This window comes from Lithobates pipiens, unplaced genomic scaffold (genome assembly GCF_037356315.1).
Source record: "Lithobates pipiens isolate NorthernLeopardFrog02 unplaced genomic scaffold, aLitPip1_a1.2 Scaffold_13, whole genome shotgun sequence".
In the NCBI taxonomy this organism is placed as follows: Eukaryota; Metazoa; Chordata; class Amphibia; order Anura; family Ranidae; genus Lithobates; species Lithobates pipiens.
The window spans coordinates 370,268,110-370,286,599 of NW_027507718.1; the positions used below are offsets into that span (position 1 = coordinate 370,268,110).

The window sequence follows — 18,490 nt, forward strand, 5'->3', positions numbered from 1 at the left end:
TTTTCTTCTAGGAGCAGGGATAATAGAGTGGGCATGGTACAACCAGCAAGAATGAGGATAGATTTTTCTCTTTTTTTAATGTTATTTTTGCCCTTTTTTTGTGTTAACTAAAAACGCTAATGAAAGTGTTTTTATTAAAAAAAATGAATTACTTTAATCTAGAACCATAAATACATTTTAGGCAAGAAATGTAAGCTCTCTACAGAATAAACAGCAGGCAATACAAAAAACACAACAAAGGAAAGTTAAATGCTGCTTTATTTTGTACAGAATGTAATGTAGAGCTATCCTTTGACCTTATGGACCAAGAAGCAGCTATCTGCTCTCCATCTTTTAAACTAACCCCCTAGTAAGAAACACTGGTTAAAATCAGATAAATTCATATAAGCATTTAGGGCATTTTATATTGCAGGTTTAATATTAATTTATAACTTTATTCAGATTTATGACCCAAGCTGCTCTCCCACATGGCACACCCAAGTGGTGACCTCACTTGGGTGTGCCATGGGGAGATGTGTACTGGGGGGGGGGGGGGATCTGTAATGTAAGTTTGTCCACCCATTTTCCAACATGCTGATTAGACAATAAAGGAGCATTACCGCACTAAGTAATCATCTATTGTTTCTGCATTCTTTGCTTTATAGGAAGCATCCAATGCTAGATTGGCAGCAGTCTTCAGGCAGAATTTGACTAGCTCACACTGCTGCTCCTCCCCCTCTTAGCCCCGCTGTGCAGAGGATTATAGGAAGTTAATGTTAAGACAGTTTCAGGTACTTAAGTTAGCTCAACTTAAACACACATTTAATTATTTTTTTATGTAAGCAGTGTTAAGCTTGCCATAGATGGATCAAAATTTAGCCGGTTCAGCAGGAACCAGCAAAAAACTGATGTCAATCCAATGATCAACTTCTGCCGAATGGGCTTGTTGGAAAAATAAATTCTTGATCAGCGGCTTCTGCTGCAGCTGCTGATTGGGTATTCTGACAATGGAGAGCCCCTGCTGTCAAAATTTGTTTTAGCAGGTTGGATTCCTCTATCCACTTTGAAATTGTAGATGGAGTAATCTATTGTTTTTTTGTTAGATTTTTTGTTAAGCCAACTGACTGGAAAAAAAACAATCGATGTATGGCCAGTCTTAGTGATTTTAAAGTGTTTTTATCTACATAGTTGCCATGAGGTTGATTTACTCAAGGTAAATAGCATGTTTACTTTGTTAAAGTAGGGTATTTCCCAAGAGCTTAGTGAATGGGGTGAAGCACTAATGACTTCTATTATCCAGCCATGTATTTTTCCATGCTTATGATTAGGTATTCTTTTGCAAAGTTATGTTACATACACTAAGCACTGGGGAAAAAATTCCTTGCAAAGTGCAACTTCCCTTGCAAATAGAACCACCTATTTCCCTATAGTAAATTAACCCATAGGAGTTACTAAAAATGTTGCTATATGTCAAGTATACAGTATATGCAACATGACCTAAGAATATTTTAGAACTAGAAGTCTTCTGCAAGCAAAAACCCCAGTAGGGACAGTAAAATACTATTAGCTGGTTTAAGGAAATGTTTGGAGGCTGTCATGTCAACAAAGTCAAAAAAGCACTAATGGCAAGTTTCTAAACTTTGCACATGCAATAATGTCTTATTAAAGTTTGCTTTCTCCATGGGCCATGTAAACTGGATAAAAGCAGAAGGTTTGGAGATTGAGTCATAACATTTATTAGTTAATCCAACCTTTTAAAGATGCAAGCTCTTAAAATGTTCGGTTTTCTCATCAGGCAGTATAAAATGATACCAGCAGAGTGACATAATCTCACTTCCCAGCACAAACACATGATAAACAACACCTGGAACTGATGTGTTGGGGAGTTATATATCTCACTAACATAACACAGTTAGTATTAAAATGTAGACATACCAAAATCCAATTTTTGATGCTTGTGTGGGTTTTTCTAAATATTTCATACTCATTGAAATCAAAATTGCAAGGACATATTAACTTTTACAAAAGCAGGTATGGGCATAATTACAATGATTTCATGCTATCATTTAACTAAATGAATGATAGGATCCAGATTCAAAATGCGACCAGAAACAAAGGCAGACACTGTGGGAATGATGTCAATAAATAATTGGTCATGTGAATGTAGAATTTCCTCATCTCAAATCATTAGTAGGGTATGTTTTCTGAAAAAAAAAAAAAAAGATATTGTAAATATTAATAAATTAAGACAACATTACAAATCTTAATTTAATTAAAGGTACAATATAAAGTATAACAAAGAAGCAGACAAAATATTTTTTTAAACAAAGGTGTTTTGCGGTCCAAAAGGTTGTAAGAAAGTTAAAGTGTAGTGCAAGCCAACTGCAACAGATACACACACAAAAAATAATAATCTGACAGGGGTTCTATCTTCTACTCTACTAAAAAAAAAATATTTGTATTTCTGCCTTTGTTGTAGAGCTCTCTTCCCTTCCTGCCTGATAAAACGTTATCAACAGAATAGGAAATTAAGAAAAATCTCTATTGTGAAGCCTCGGATAGCAGTGAAAATCTGATCCTTCTGCACTCTATCCAAAACGAAGAAAAAAAACTGTTGTAGGTACACTTTCATTTTGTAGGACCAGTTTCCATTTGATTAGCTGTAGAACTTGCAGTACAATTTATACTGGCTGTAAATGAAACATCGCTATCTGCATATGCCATAACAGTATTTAACATAACATAACATTTACATAACATAATAAAATATATAATATCTATGAAAAACATAATTGACATAACAGTTATTTTAGGTAGGCTATTTAATGAATAAATAAAAAAGAGGGGGACAAATAGTAGGAATGCAATTGTTATAAAATTGTATCTACTGTTTTAATATTTAATATATAGTTTAATATTTTTAGGCTATCAGTTGTTGCTTTAATGCCATCTTACACAGGGCTGCATTTAGTACATGCAAAGCTGTTTATTCTTTTGACTATTAAAGATATATTAATTACTTTAAAACTACTTGAGTCTGAAATATGCTTTTTTTTTTTCTCTTTTTTGTGTGTTTATCCTAAGTATGCTTAAAAGTACTATAGCCAAAAATTTGAAACTCCATTATTTTGTATTACTTCATATAAATCCCACATAATGATTTTTTTTCCCCTACTATGTTGCTTAATTATTTCAACAAATTACTAAATGTTTATATTTTATCATCAGACTAAGAATATTTATATTTCATTTCTAAATAACTTTATAGAGATCATGTTATAAAAAAAATCTCTCTCTCCTTAGTTTATCCCATAATATATCCTTCTCTAAACATATTCTGAATACATATAAACTGTTGTTTCCTAATGTTTTCAAACTTTTGTAGTTAATGCAATAAATCTTATTATTTAATGTAAATCCATGACACTATAATAATGAAAAATGAGCAGGGTTTATTCACTTAGAAAAAAAATGTTGTTACAGCGATATACAGTTATTCATATTCTCAACCGCATATTTTTTCTTCTCCTTTCAGCTGCCCGATGTAATTCTTTTCATGGAAGAGAATGTGTTCCTCATTTTAGTTTATTTACAAGTATATGTGTACCCTCATGACAGGGCAGCACTGTTCTTTATCAAACTCCCATGCTTCACTTAGCCACATTTGGGCAGCTTAGGTTCCCCTGTGTCTGGAGTCTGATTTAACTTTGTTTTTGTATGTTTGTGTTTATAATCACCCCATACTCACACATATGCTATGCAAATATACTGCATATATGCATGATGTGGGGGTATTTTTATGAAGAGCAGGAGAATGCTGAAACATTAACAGAGATGTATCATTCTCCATTCTTTACTATGCTCAATACTACCAAAACCAGAATTTACAATTTGAAAGTGTAAAATCTAGATGTACAGCAAATACAAGCTAAGGTGACCGGATACAGAAAACACAATGGTTGTATCTGTTGCAATCAAGGTCGTAGATGTTTTTTTTTTCCTTGGAGTTTATTAGCCTTGGGTACCGAGAAGAGAGTAATTGGGGAAAATTGTGGGTGTGCCAAAATTGCACTTGCAGTGGGAGGGGCTTAAAACTTGAGCCTACTTCATCATTTTTTTAGTTGGTAACATGCCATAGTCATTGTTCCTAAAATATACACTATATTGTTAAAAGTATTGGGACACCTGCCTTTACATGCACATGAACTTTAATGGCATCCCAGTCTTAGTCTATAGGGTTCAATATTGAGTTGGTCCAAACCTTTGCAGCTATAACAGCTTCAACTCTTCTGGGAAGGCTGGAGTGTTAGGAGTGTGTCTACAAGAATGTTTGACCATTCCTCCAGAAGGGCATTCGTGTGGTCAGGCACTGATGTTGGACGAGAAGGCCTGGCTTGCATTCTCTGCTCTAATTTATCCCAAAGGTGTTCTATCGGGTTGAGATCAGGACTGTGAAGGCCAGTTAAGTTCCTCCACCTAAAACTCACTCATCCATGTCTTTATGGACCTTGCTTTGTGCACTGGTGCACAGTCGTGTTGGAACAGGAAGGGGTCATCCCCAAACTGTTCCCACAAATTTGGAGCATGAAATTGTCCAGAATGTCTTGGTATGCTGACACCTTAAGAGTTCCCTTCAGTGAAACTAAGGGGCCAAGCCCAACTCCAACTCCTGATAAACAACCCCATACCATAATTCCCCCCTCCACCAAATGATTTGGACCAGTGCACAAAGCAAGGTCCATAAAGACATGGATGAGTGAGTTTGGGGTGGAAGAACTTGACTGGTCTGCACAGAGTCCTGACCTCAACCTGATGGGATGAATTCGAGTGGAGACTGAGAGCCAGACCTCATCTAACATCAGTGCCTGGCCTCACAAATGCACTTCTGGAAGAATGGTCAAAAATTCCCATAGACACAATTCTAAACCTTGTGGACAGTCTTCCCAGAAGAGCTGAAGCTGTTACAGCTGCAAAGGGTGGGCCAACTCAATAATGAACCCTAGGGACTAAGACTGGGTTGCCATTAAAGTTCAAGTGTGTGTAAAAGTAGGCGTCCCAATACTTTTGTGTAATTTAATTACTGTGCCACAACTGAAAGTCTGACAGATCTATTACAATCATTTGTAAAAAAAAAAAAAAAAAGTACTTTACCATTAAATATGCTTTTTTGCAAGCAGCCTATTTTCTAGAAGAACTTTCTTAATATATTCAGTGACCACTTAGCAACCAGTACGTGTACAAAATAGCTTAAAGTGGTAGTAAACTCTTACAAGTGAAATTCCACTGACAGGCAGGCTTTTTATAACAGAAGAGATCCTAGTGGTCTCTTCTGTATAAAATGCCCCCCCCTCCCCCCGCTGTCAGCGGGTAATGTGATCTGAGCTGCACATGCGTAGCTCAGACCACATTTATGATGCGAGCGGCGGTGATGAGACCCCCATGTACATACGAGGGAGTGATGTCACCTGTGGCATGGCCATTCAAGCGCCTGAAGATCAGGAACCTGGAAGGAAGACCGGGTGAAGATGGAAGCTGCTGGATACCAAGGAGAGCCTTTTCAGCGCAGCACCGGAGGGCTCTATCTGGAGGTAAGTCTTTCATAATGTAGTAGTATGCAGTGTATACTAGTACATCATGACCTAAGCCTGCACAGGGGACCATTAAAAAAATTAAAATAAAGACTTTGGTACAGTTTTAAAGCGTGCAGATGTTAAAAGTATGTTATTTACAGCCTGATGCACAGAATACATTGGTCTGGAGTTTGAAATACACTGCACAGTGTATATAGTATTATTATTACTATACAGGATTTATATAGCGCCGACAGTTTGCGCAGCGCTTAACAACATTAGGGCAGACAGTACAAATACAATACATTTCAATAAAGGAGGATTCAGAGGGCTCTACTCGTTAGAGCTTACAATCTAGGAGGGAGGGTCAAGTGATACAAAAAGGTCATAGTTGTTGGGGATGAGCTAATGACAAAAATAGAAGAAGTGCAATTGTTAGGTGTAGGGAGGATAGGCTTCTCTGAAGAGAATGGTTTTCAGGGATCGCCTAAATCTAGATAGATTTGGAGACAGTCTGACAGATTGGTATATGTAGTACAAAGCTTAGGAGTACAATATTGCACAAAATGCAGGAATCAGGGGTGCATATTGCACAGGGTGCAGGGGTCAGTAGTGCACTACACATGAGAGTGCAGGGGTCAAGAATATATAATACACAGAGCACAGGGGTTAAGAGGGAGCAATGTGTAGAGTGCAGTCATCAAGAGTATATAATTCAAAGAGCTCAGGTGTCAGGAGTGCATTCTGTACAGAGTGAAGGGTCAGGGTATGTAATACACAGACTGCAGGGGTACGCAATAGACAGAGTGAGGGGTTAGGGGTATGTAACCTACAGCGTGCAGGGGTCAGGAAAGCATCATATAAAGGTCATTAGACAACAAAAATTATCCCACCCCAGTAAATCTCTCACATCCAGTGTAGCTCTTGCACAGTACAGCTCTCAGTACAGATCCCCCCCCCCTCCCCAGTACAAATTTCCCCCAGTACAGCTCCTTGCCAGTACAGATCTCCCCTAAGTACACCCTTCATGACACCTGCTCATCAGACCAGGCAGCTCAAACTGAGAGGATGTCTTCATTTGGCTTGGTCATGTGACCAGAGCAGAAGGGGAGCTAAAGAGAGCATCCCTTGCTTTGAATTGCCACTGCAAGTATCTGAGGTCAGTTAAGCTGCAGACCTGGCAGCTGCACTGCATGTGGAATAGGCACTCCAACCCAACAAAAAAAGAGATGTGGAACAAGTGCTTTAGGTGCTCAGTGACTGCCCCCCTTATCCTTCCTCTTATCCTTGCATCTATGTTGCATTGGCTTTATGCATAGAAATAGTCTTCAGCTGGGATCCCTATGTGTTTGTTTCTTATGTTGCATGTGGGATAACTCCCCGGTATGCTAGCTTTCAATTCACTTAAAGTGTAAGTGTATATATATATTTTAAAAAAAGTGTAGGGGCAAAATACAATTATATGCACATTTTCCCATGTTTTGCCTCTTTAAAAATGTTACAAAAATACCAGTTGATTCTTTCATAAATCAAATGAGCTCATAACTTCCTTCTTTGTCTGTCTATGCTGTACTGAAAGTAGTTTTATCAACCCTGACCAGTTTTCCTCTGTGGACTACAGAACGCCTCATCCCAAGATGAGGAGGAGAGGTGTTCTATAGTCCTAAAACATTTTCTGTTCTTGGCTGAAAATACTGCTCCTCCATAGACACAGTACAGTGAGTGAGCCTTATCACCCTAGGAGAAAAATGTGTTACTGACAGGATCACCAGATTTTAAAAAAATTGTCAATAAAGACTAAAAAAAGGGAAACAAATTCAGCCACAATATCTAAGGACTAGTAAGCTGCAATATATTCTGTTCTTGTTCTTAAATATACTGTAATGTTCTTTAGGTTACCATACAGGTTCAATATATATGGAAAAAGTTTGCATCTTAAGCCTCATACACATATTTTCTGCTGCTTTTTGTCTTCAGATTTAACAAAACCATATAGTGCAAGGTCCTGCCTGATTGCATACAAATTGAAACTCCTAAGGTTTGACCTCATATTATATGGTTTTGGTGAATCTGAAGGGAAAAATCTGCAGAAAATCTGATAGTGTGTATGGGGCTTAAGAGTTCTGTTCTGAAAATAGAAACAGGGTTAGATGGGTCCTTTTTATGGGCATGTGCTGGGAAACTGTTCATGCAAAATGTGTTGAAACCAAACAGATTCTTATCTAACCCCTGAGTTACATAAAACCAAAGCTACATGGAAAAAATCAGCACTTGAGGTTATGAGCCAGGAAGAGGGGAGACCATACTAAGCCCCTACTTACTACAACATGTTCAAGCCCTAATTTGAGTAACAGCAACACAGGTCCTGAACTAGATGAGTAGCAAACTGCTGCATATGTCACCATTTAATTTGTGTGGTTTTCACCTCAAATGAGAAATATATTTTTTTAGGATACTAAGAAAATAATATTTTCTATATGAATTTTATTCATATAATCTAAAATATATGGGTGGCTGGTCAATCATGACCCAAGATGGTTGTACAAGAAAAGTGGGGCATATGACTGAAATCTTCTCCTGACCACTGTCCATCTTTTGCTGCCCCTTCATTACTCTACAGTGGTGTGAAAAAGTGTTTGCCCCCTTCCTCATTTCCTGTTCCTTTGCATGTTTGTCACACTTAAGTGTTTCGGAACATCAAACCAATTTAAACAATAGTCAAGGACAACACAAGTAAACACAAAATGCAATTTGTAAATGAAGGTGTTTATTATTAAAGGTGAAAAAAATCCAAACCATCATGGCCCTGTGTGAAAAAGTGATTGCCCCCCTTGTTAAAACATACTATAACTGTGGTTGTCCACACCTGAGTTCAATTTCTCTAGCCACACCCAGGCCTGATTATTGCCACACCTGTTCACAATCAAGGCATCACTTAAATAGGAGCTGCTTGACACAGTAAGGTCCACCAGAAGATCCTTAAAAGCTACACATCATGCCGAGACCCAAAGAAATTCAGGAACAATTGAGAAAGAAAGTAATTGAGATCTATCAGTCTGGAAAGGGTTATAAAGCCATTTCCAAAGCTTTGGGAATCCAGCGAACCACAGTGAGAGCCATTATCCACAAATGGCGAAGACATGGAACAGTGGTGAACCTTCCCAGGAGTGGCCGGCCGCCCAAAATTACCCCAAGAGCGCAGCGACGACTCATCCAAGAGGTCACAAAAGACCCCACAACAACGTCCAAGGAACTGCAGGCCTCACTTGATCAGTTAAGGTCAGCGTTCATGCCTCCACCATCAGGAAAAGACTGGGCAAAAATGGCCTGCATGGCAGAGTTCCAAGGAGAAAACCACTGCTGAGCAAAAAGAACATCAAAGCTTGTCTCAATTTCTCCACAACACATCTTGATGATCCCCAAGACTTTTGGGACAACACTCTGTGGACCGATGAGACAAAAGTGGAACTCTTTGGAAGGTGTGTGTCCAAGTATATCTGGCGTAGAAGGAACACTGCATTTCATAAAAAGAACATTATACCAACAGTAAAATATGGTGGTGGTAGTGTGATGGTCTGGGGCTGTTTTGCTGCTTCAGGACCTGGAAGACTTGCCGTGATAAAAGGAACTATGAATTCTGCTGTCTACCAAGAGATCCTGAAGGAGAATGTCCGACCATCTGTTCGTGTACTCAAGCTGAAACGAACTTGGGTTCTGCAGCAGGACAATGATCCTAAACACACCAGCAAGTCCACCACCGAACGGCTGAAGAAAAACAAAATGAAGACTTTGGAGTGGCCTAGCCAAAGTCCTGACCTGAATTCTATTGAGATGTTGTGGTATGACCTTTAAAAAGGCCGTTCATGCTCGAAAACCCTCTAATGTAACTGAATTAGGACAATTCTGCAAAGATGAGTGGGCCAAAATTCCTCCAGGACGCTGTAAAAGCCTCATTGCACGTTATCGCAAACGCTTGGTTGCAGTTGTTGCTGCTAAGGGTGGCCCAACCAGTTATTAGGTTTTTTCACACAGGGCCATGATGGTTTGGATTTTTTTTCACCTTTAATAATAAACACCTTCATTTACAAATTGCATTTTGTGTTTACTTGTGTTGTCCTTGACTATTGTTTAAATTGATTTGATGTTGCGAAACACTTAAGTGTGACAAACATGCAAAGGAACAGGAAATGAGGAAGGGGGCAAACACTTTTTCACACCACTGTATGTACATTTAATTTCTTCAGACATTATTATAAAAGAAAACTAAAGAGAGGGAAAGTTCTGTGTGGGTCAACAGTCAACACCAAGAAAGGGGGCATTGAGAAGGCAGGATGTACCAGGTGGGATTGTATGGAGACGGGACTTGAACAGGAAGTTGAACTACACTATTATGAAAGGAGGATGACCCGACACTCCTTAGTTGTAAAAAGAGGCCATGCTAATGTGGAGTAGGCCACACAGTGAAGATTCTACATAACAAGGACAGATAATTATGGGACTTGTTGATGAGGAAGGGCATCAGAGGCCATTAAATTTACCTCCACTAAAAGTTGAGTTACACTAATGCCACGTACACACGACTGGACTTTTCGACGGACTAGGTCAGACGGAACGAATCCGCTGGACAATTCGATCGTTTGTGGGCTTCATCGGACCATTGCTGTTTAAAAATCAGATGGACTTTTGATTTAAAATGTGTTTCAAATCTTTCCAATGGACTCAAGTCCGGTAGAAAAATCTGTTCGTCTGTATGCTAGTCCAACGGACGAAAACCGATGCTAGGGCAGCTATTGGCTACTGGCTATGAACTTCCTTATTCTAGTCCAGTCATACGTCATCACGTTCGAATCCGTCGGACTTTGACCAGTCCTCCTCACTATTGGTTTGGACATATTGAAATCATTTTCTAAAAATGGATAGTAATACTTGCATTGCTTGAAGTTTATATGCAAATATTTTCACCTTCTAAAGTATGCTAGTTCAAAAATCTTTTGAAATCTATGTGCTAAATGATGTTGCAATGTCAGAGAATTATTACAGGGTGTGAAGTGTGCTATGTACAAATCATGCAAAAACAGAGCTAAGAGTGGTATACACAGGGGGAAGGTTTTGAAAGGAAAGTTCTATTATCCCCCTACTACATTCAGTCTAAGGATGGGACATAAAACATATGTGTTTCTTCTCTCTGCAACAGTTGTTGTATTGAATGAGATCACAGTCTGCTATTATAAATGGGTTTTGAGACTGTGTTTGAAGTGGTGCGAGACATGCTGTATGTCTTAGAACTGATAGCATGTCCCCTTTTCAACTATTCTTGGAGATGAGGAAATGAAAATGGGTCACATATGAGCCGCTAAGTGATATAAAATAATAACAACGGAATGGAATAAATTTACTAATGTATACAGTATATGCTTGTTTTCCTTCTTTCGTATTTGACCTTTCATTGATGTGTTGCAATTTAATCATGATGTTTAAATTTATTTAAAGGCTTTTGATCCATGTCAGACCTTTTATTTATTAGTCTACCAACTGTACAACAGGGTTTCACTTCCTATTCCACTAGGAGAATTACTAGAAAAAGAAGCCATGACAAAACACAGGGTTCTTTCATTTCACAGTTTTTTTTGTGGGGGAGGGTAATTTTAATATGTTTATATCAGCATTTTTATATCATTGTGTCTGATACTTGCAGTGTATGTAAAGTCAAAACTTTTTTTAAGTTTTCAATGGAGTGGTGAATGGTTAGAACCCCTGTCAGGTTTTATTGTTTTCTGTGTCCTCAACGGGCAAATTCATCCTCACTGTTTGTCCCAATGACCCTTGTCTTCTATACAGAAAGACAACATTTTAGAATTGCCATGGGAACAGGAAAAGATCTGCCAATCCCCTGTACAACAGAGTTTAGCCTGGAGAGTGAGAAGAAGCACAAGTAGTCAATCAGTTGTGCTGCAATGTTAGCAAGGAAAGAGCAGAGTGACAAAGAGCTGAGATTATAAGCTTTGCTTCTTTATCTTTCACTGCCCAGTCACAGGGTGAGGGGCAGACAAGACCCAATTGTATAACTTAGCTGAAGCAGAGAAAAGTCAGGTCTCCAGGCTCTCTGTGATGTGTGGAAGGGTTGTGTAAATATCAAGATTGAACTGTGGCCCTCCATATATGCTTAGGGACCCTGCTCAGGCTATATAAGTCCAATAGATTGGATGCCACTTGCTAGTGGGGGAGAAGTTCATCTAGACAAATGATGGCAAACCTTGGCACCCCCGATGTTTTAGAGCTACATTTCCCATGATGCAAATGTACTCTGCAGTGTAGTAGAGCATCATGATAAATGTAGTTCCAAAACATCTGGGGCACCAAGGTTCGCCATAACGGATCTAGACCCAGAGCACAATGTAGAGATGGGGTAACATGACCTCACCCGGTCCGAGTGGATAGCATTCATCCAAGCCATGACCCCAACACATTTTGCCCCACCCCCAGGGCTTAATTATGGAGGTTATGATTGCATGAAACTTTATGATTAAGCCCCGGGGACAGGGCAAAACACATTGGGGGCATGGATTGGATGAATCAAGCCGAGGCTGTGTTTACTGGCTAATTACTCAAACCAGGTGAGATGTGCGGCGGTCGGGTCATCTCTCCTCATTTCATCAAGATTGAACTGACATCAATACTAATTCTTTGGCAGGTAAAACAGCTCTCATATACTGTATGTAATTCACCTGCTTGTGCCTGGATGTCAGCTTCAACATACCTTGAGAAATTGTAAAGTATAATAAACTTTACTGCAGACTTTTAGTTGCACTTCTTGTTTCATATAAGTGGCCAAAATCTGAACTGTATAACTTCATTCCATTACACCTACCTAGGGCTTTTCGTTATAACATGGCTTAGAAATAAATATTGTATTTATTGCCCCCTTAGTACAATCATGCATAGTTACAAATATTTGTATACATTCAAAATACATGCCATATATATATATATATATATATATATATATATATATATATATATATACACAACCTATTCTTGCAGTGGGGTTTCCCTGCATTGCAAGGGAAGGGATAAGCGCTAGTTTTTGTCTAGAGTACCTTAAAAAACTGTTTTACTTATCTTATCCCTCGCCCCTGCAGGCTCCTCCTTTTTATGCAAACCGTCCCCCAAAGCTTCTTCTCTTCAGAGTGATTTTCTGGGAATTTTACTTGCATATGATTGAAAGATTAAAGTGGACAAAGTTTGACCCTATTAATTAAGCACACTGGACATTCACTTTGCTAAATGAAATTTCAACCCCAATGTATTGTTAGCAGAAGCAATAGTGGGAGTAATTAGATAATCTGATCTGTAACAATGGCATAATATGGAATAGGTGAGCATTGCTTCATGTACACAACAGAAAAGCAAGGTGTGATGTGCAAATGTTCTTAATGGAAATACTACTTTACAGTTTTTTAAGTGTACCTTTTACACTTTATAATAAATATTTTTTGATTTGACGTTCACATTTGTTTTCTCTTTATTATTTCCTTCTATAGCTTTCTGCTCATCTGTCAGTTTATCCATAATCTCTAGGAAAAAAATGCTGACATTGTTACGATTCTAAAATAAGCAACATATGGCTATACTCAATAAACAGTGCAAGCAAAAAAAAAGTGCTAACTGCAGAATTACCTACAACAGCCAATCAGAAATTACTGTACTGTAGTAAACCATTACAAGATCGATTTCAATTTAACATGTTATTCTTTGGCAAACAGAAAAGGCCAAACTGATCTAGCTCATTCAAATTCCAGTCTACTTGCAACGCATTTAATAATGATTCCTATCTTATTTACTGACATTCAGCACCATGTCAACCTGCATTTGGAGCTGCTGTGGTCTATAGTTTTCAATGGCAAATATCCAGCCCAACATGAACTCACCAGCTTTTTCCTAATTCAATTTATTGATTCATACTGCAGAGTAAAAACAATCCATGCTTTGTGGCCACTAGATAACAAAAGTCAGCCATGCATGGATCATATTCAGCCAGGAACCAGCTGAATTTTGATCCATGTATGGGCAGACTGGTTGTACAGAAGTCGATTTGCTGATCGACTTATGTACAACCAGTCTGTCGGATTTTCCTGGCTTCATCAAGGCCACCGGTTATAGCCAGCAGTGCTGATCGGTGTATTCTGATGGCAGGGAAGTCTCCCCATTGTTAGAATGCAGCTCAGCATGGAGGATTCCCCCACCCACACTTTCAAACAGCTGGTTGAATGAAAAATGACTCATGTATGGGCTGCTTTAGTGATAACTTCCTATCTTATTCCTTGTCCCAGTTCAAAACGTGCTCTTAAATTGACAAATATTGTGTCACATCCTCCTTAGCTTATCATATACATTTCTTACATCCAAGACTTCTTCCATGCTGCATCTCTACTCTGGAATGTTTTCTTTCGATCTGCCATATTGTCTAATAGTGATTGTTTCAAGTACTCTCTGCCAAAACAGCTTTTATAGAAAACTACAATTTTCTATCCCCCAAATATGTATATTTTAAACATAACAAAAGGAACTCCAAACTGCGCATGTTTTCCCTCCCACTTCACCATTCAGTCCACTTTTTTGATTTACTTGCTGATAATATTGCATCTGCCTAAATTACTGCTAATGTTTGATACTTCCATTTTCTAATTCTTCAGAGTTCTTTTATGATATCTATATCATCGCTAGAAGGACTTAAATAGTATTAAACCACAAACCCCAAAAAGTTTCTTGCTGTTTAACCAGTTCTGGGCCTTGTCATTAGAGCACTTTCAGCTCTCATATATTGATGAGCTGTGGGGCTTGGTGAGCTCCACTGCAGACATGGCAACATATATAATTTAGTTGCCCCTCCAAAAAGCCATTGGGATTGCAGGCCACACTCACCCTAACCATACTGTTCCCCCGAATAGAAATAAATAAAACATAAGGCAAATGCTTGGCAAGAAATGGCTGCAGCACTTTATTTTTTACATATCATATTCAAACAAAACAATAACCAATATGTTATTACAACTTTATTTACAGAATAATACATCCAAATCTTTTGCTCACTTATCAGAACTCAAGCAGCTTTAACCACAGATTACCATTTAAAAATAAAACGTCTCCCCCAGAAAGCTGGGATGATCAAATTGGATACCTTATCTGCATATTTAAAGGGGCAGTGTACTAATTACATTTACATTAAAACAAATGTCATTATACACTATTAAAGGAAAAATGGGCTGGGGTGGCTACAAGTGCAGGAAAGTGGGTCCAAATTGTTGTGCCCCCTTTATTAATTCTACAGACACCACCCACTACCTTTCTGGGTAGTAAGTGGTTTATAGCTTTGACATTTTCAATTTTCAATCATGTCTTTATGTGAAAAGTTGTGTTGTTGCAGTAGGGAACATTTTCAATCATATCAAATAAATAGTCACCTTCATCCATGTCCCTCTTAAGTAATAAATAGTGATTGCCTGTATAATTTACTCATTTAGTTTATAACATGCTTTGAGAAATGTGTAACAGGATGGCAACAGTCTCCTTTTATTTTAAGAAATTAATAAAGGAGCTGCCTTATTACTGCTAACTACTTTACATACTGATTAAACACCCAGTGTGTAGTGAGACCGGTTGTGGCACAACAGTGGCTGGGAGTATACATTGCTATGTATTAATGAAAATGTACATGAATAAAGTAAGCACTGGTCTTTCAAATTAATGAAAACAGATTTTAAAGCTATTTTATTGAGTTTAATGGAACCATTTATAATTTGTATGTTATTTCAATTAAATATGTATTATATACTGTATGTGGCTAACGGAAAGGTTTATTTTAGTTTGATTAAACCCATTTTCCTTTGTAAAAGCATACATGCATGGATGTACAACCATGTAAACCATTTTAAGCACAAGGCCAGCTTAAGCAAATTAGGCACTAAGTGTGAAGGCATTAGAATAAGTTAACCCTGATCACTGTTCAATACATGTGTGTTTGTTTACAGATAGCTAGGATATGACAGGACTTGTACTATATTTCCAGACAAGACAATCGCTTAGAATTTGCCCTACAAATATAATTCTGGTTAATTAAAACATATGTATTTTAAAGAGAACATGCACTAAAAAAAGTCCCTTCACTACTGCAGGTCCAAAAATGTCTCCTTGGTGCCCCAAATTGCAAGTCACTATTGTTTGCAAATATTGAACCAGCTTCCCGCTCAAGAGTCTCCACCCATTCCCTTCTGCACTCTAAGCCTGACAATTGTCCCTTTACTACTATGGGTAGTCTCACAGCTAGGTACCTAGAGGTCATTGCTAGGTGGTGCCACTGGTAGTTTACTTTTTTCACTTCAAGTTCCCTTAGAAATTAAACATGCCTATTTAAATATTAGACTGTAGTTGGAGTGAAAAGTATTTATTCTAAAATAAGTGAAATTTAATTTTAATAATTATAGTCCCAAAAAAGTGCAGCTCTCTCCTTCACTAAAGTACATTCAAATTATAGTGAATAAATACATATCTGAAAACAGTGTAAAAATCATCTATATATAATAAATTTACATGAGTCCATCTTTTCTTTTAAATATATATATAGTCAATCAATAAATTATACAATGTCCGTAACAAAAAATGCAGTCTCATACACCGTGAACTCTTCAGTAATTGGACCTTGCTAATTAAAGGAGGACTATATGCACTTGGCAGTGTTATAAGTGGCACCACTCCTACTGGCTGTACACTCCAAAGCTGTGGCTCTCAGCAGCTCATAGTGCAGATCGCTAATAACAAGTAATTATTTCCATATAAAATCCACTCACATTTCAGAAATAAAAAATATAGACAGGGATAGCGTGGAAAGTTTTTTCACATTTATATAATTTTAATAATTGCTTATGCAATGCAACTAATTGATGTACTATCCTGAAAACCTTAACCCTATTCTGTAGTTTTGTCATTATTCAAAAGTGAATGCTGCAGTTTAATAATTCACAGTAACTTGTTGTAGTGAAGGTCCCTAGTGCAGTCTTCATGTAAGAGGATACAGTTAGAGTAATATGTACACTACTTAACACACTATTAGCCACATAAACATTCCTATAAAATAGAATTTGGCAGGAGGAGATACTGAAAACATCTGCGATCCATACATTACATGTAATATTCTTTGATGCGTTTGGCTGTAGAAACATCCTATCAGAAAACTTGGTTTAAATGCTTACATTGTATAAAAGCTTGATATGTAAGCATTGCTCTTTTTGTGGAACAAATGTACAACCCATTATTGAAAGACTACTTATTTCTCTCAGGAATTGTTTCAGCTGTAATCTGCAACATTACACCAACTCCTATATATACTAGACCATGTATCTTATGAAGAACTATCGCTGGTGTTTAGGTACATAGTGCTGTGTATAGCAGTATATTTTTAGATACTTTTAAATACCTGTGACTTCTCTTTCTGTATATATGTATGACAGCTGGTTCCCAGCATTCACTCTCCAGAGAATGGGTTGTCTGATGCGCTAACATTCAATTTGTGCCACCAAATACAAATGACGATCTAGTGGTCACTTGTGTTGAAACAATCACACCTGTCCAGTACAGTACAGTACAAGCAACCAGGGACTTCTCTCCATTTGGTGCACATAGGATGAACAGATTATTCCCTCTTTATCAGCTGATGCTTTTGTTCATAGGTTAGACATGTCCTTTTAATGCTATTTAACCCCCCTAGCGGTAATCCCGTGTCTGGCTCGGGTTGGGATTTTCATTACAGGAGCGGTAACCCCGAGCCAGACTCAGGATTGCTTCGCTCGATGCAGGGGAGGACACAGGGATCGTTACTCACCTTGTCCCCTGGATCCAGCGATGTCCGCCGCTCTGTGTGATCGAGCCGTCCTGCGCTCGATTCACAGTGCCGAATGCCGCCGAGCTCCGTTCCCTGCGACGTTACGGTGCACGGGAGCGGAGAACGGCGGCAAATTCAAAAAAGTTAAAACACACAAAACACACACAGCACTGTAATCTTACAGATTACAGTGCTGTATTAAAAAATACACACCCCCTTTGTCCCTAGTGGTTTGTGCAATGCCCTGCATGCACTTTTATATTATAAATACTGTTTTTTACTGCCTGGAATTTGGAGATTGTCCATAGCAACCAAAAAGTGTCAATTTTTCAGTGTTTTAGGATTTTATTACATTATTGAATAAATGTTATTATTCTTTATTATATTATAAACTTTATCATACCCGGGATGTCTGCTAGACTCTGGTTTGAACAGATTTAAGAGCGTTATTCCTAAGAATTACAGGACTACAAAATAAAAGCCAGATTTCCATGCAAAATAATTGTACCGCTTTCAGCACCTAATTCCAGACTGAATCATACCGCCAGGGAGGTTGATGGAAATTATTCTCTAAATATTCCAAAAGGTAAATAATATAAGTTCTATGCTATGACAGTGAGCTGACAGCCAATAAAAAAAACATTCATACCAGCTAATAAGTTTTAAGGACAGATTTACTGCACACAAGAACACTCTGCAGCTCTGCACATCCAACTTCTGAAACTAAAGTCATTATTTACATAGAGTTTCACAGCTGCTATCTAGGGATTGCTAGAAAACGGTAACAAGAGAGGGTGCAATAAGCACCTTGCAGCAGCCTCTATGCACAAGTACTGTTGAATTGGACAGCTAGGGTCATGTTAATGGCTCTTCAGAGAAAGGGTATGTACTTCTTCCTGGGGGTTAATGCAGGACACTTCTTTAATCAATAAAATAAAAATGAAAATAAATAATTACTAAATAATTGGTGGACAATGACGAGTTAAAATCAAGAACTTGTCCGCTTTCAGTTGCAGCATCAAATGGGGAATCCTTACTGCTACATGTAATGACAAGTGAGTGTCAC

General features: G+C 38.1%; 1 long non-coding RNA gene across 1 annotated transcript in view; it reads right to left on the reverse strand.

Annotated features, from left to right (window-relative positions):
- Nucleotides 1-240: 240 nt before the first annotated feature.
- LOC143975153 (uncharacterized) overlaps nucleotides 241-18,490 on the reverse strand; it is a 56,671-nt gene continuing 38,421 nt past the window's right edge. The window contains exon 2 of the long non-coding RNA XR_013272332.1: nucleotides 241-2,183. This is a non-coding gene — a long non-coding RNA (uncharacterized LOC143975153). The remainder of the gene's footprint in view (nucleotides 2,184-18,490) is intronic.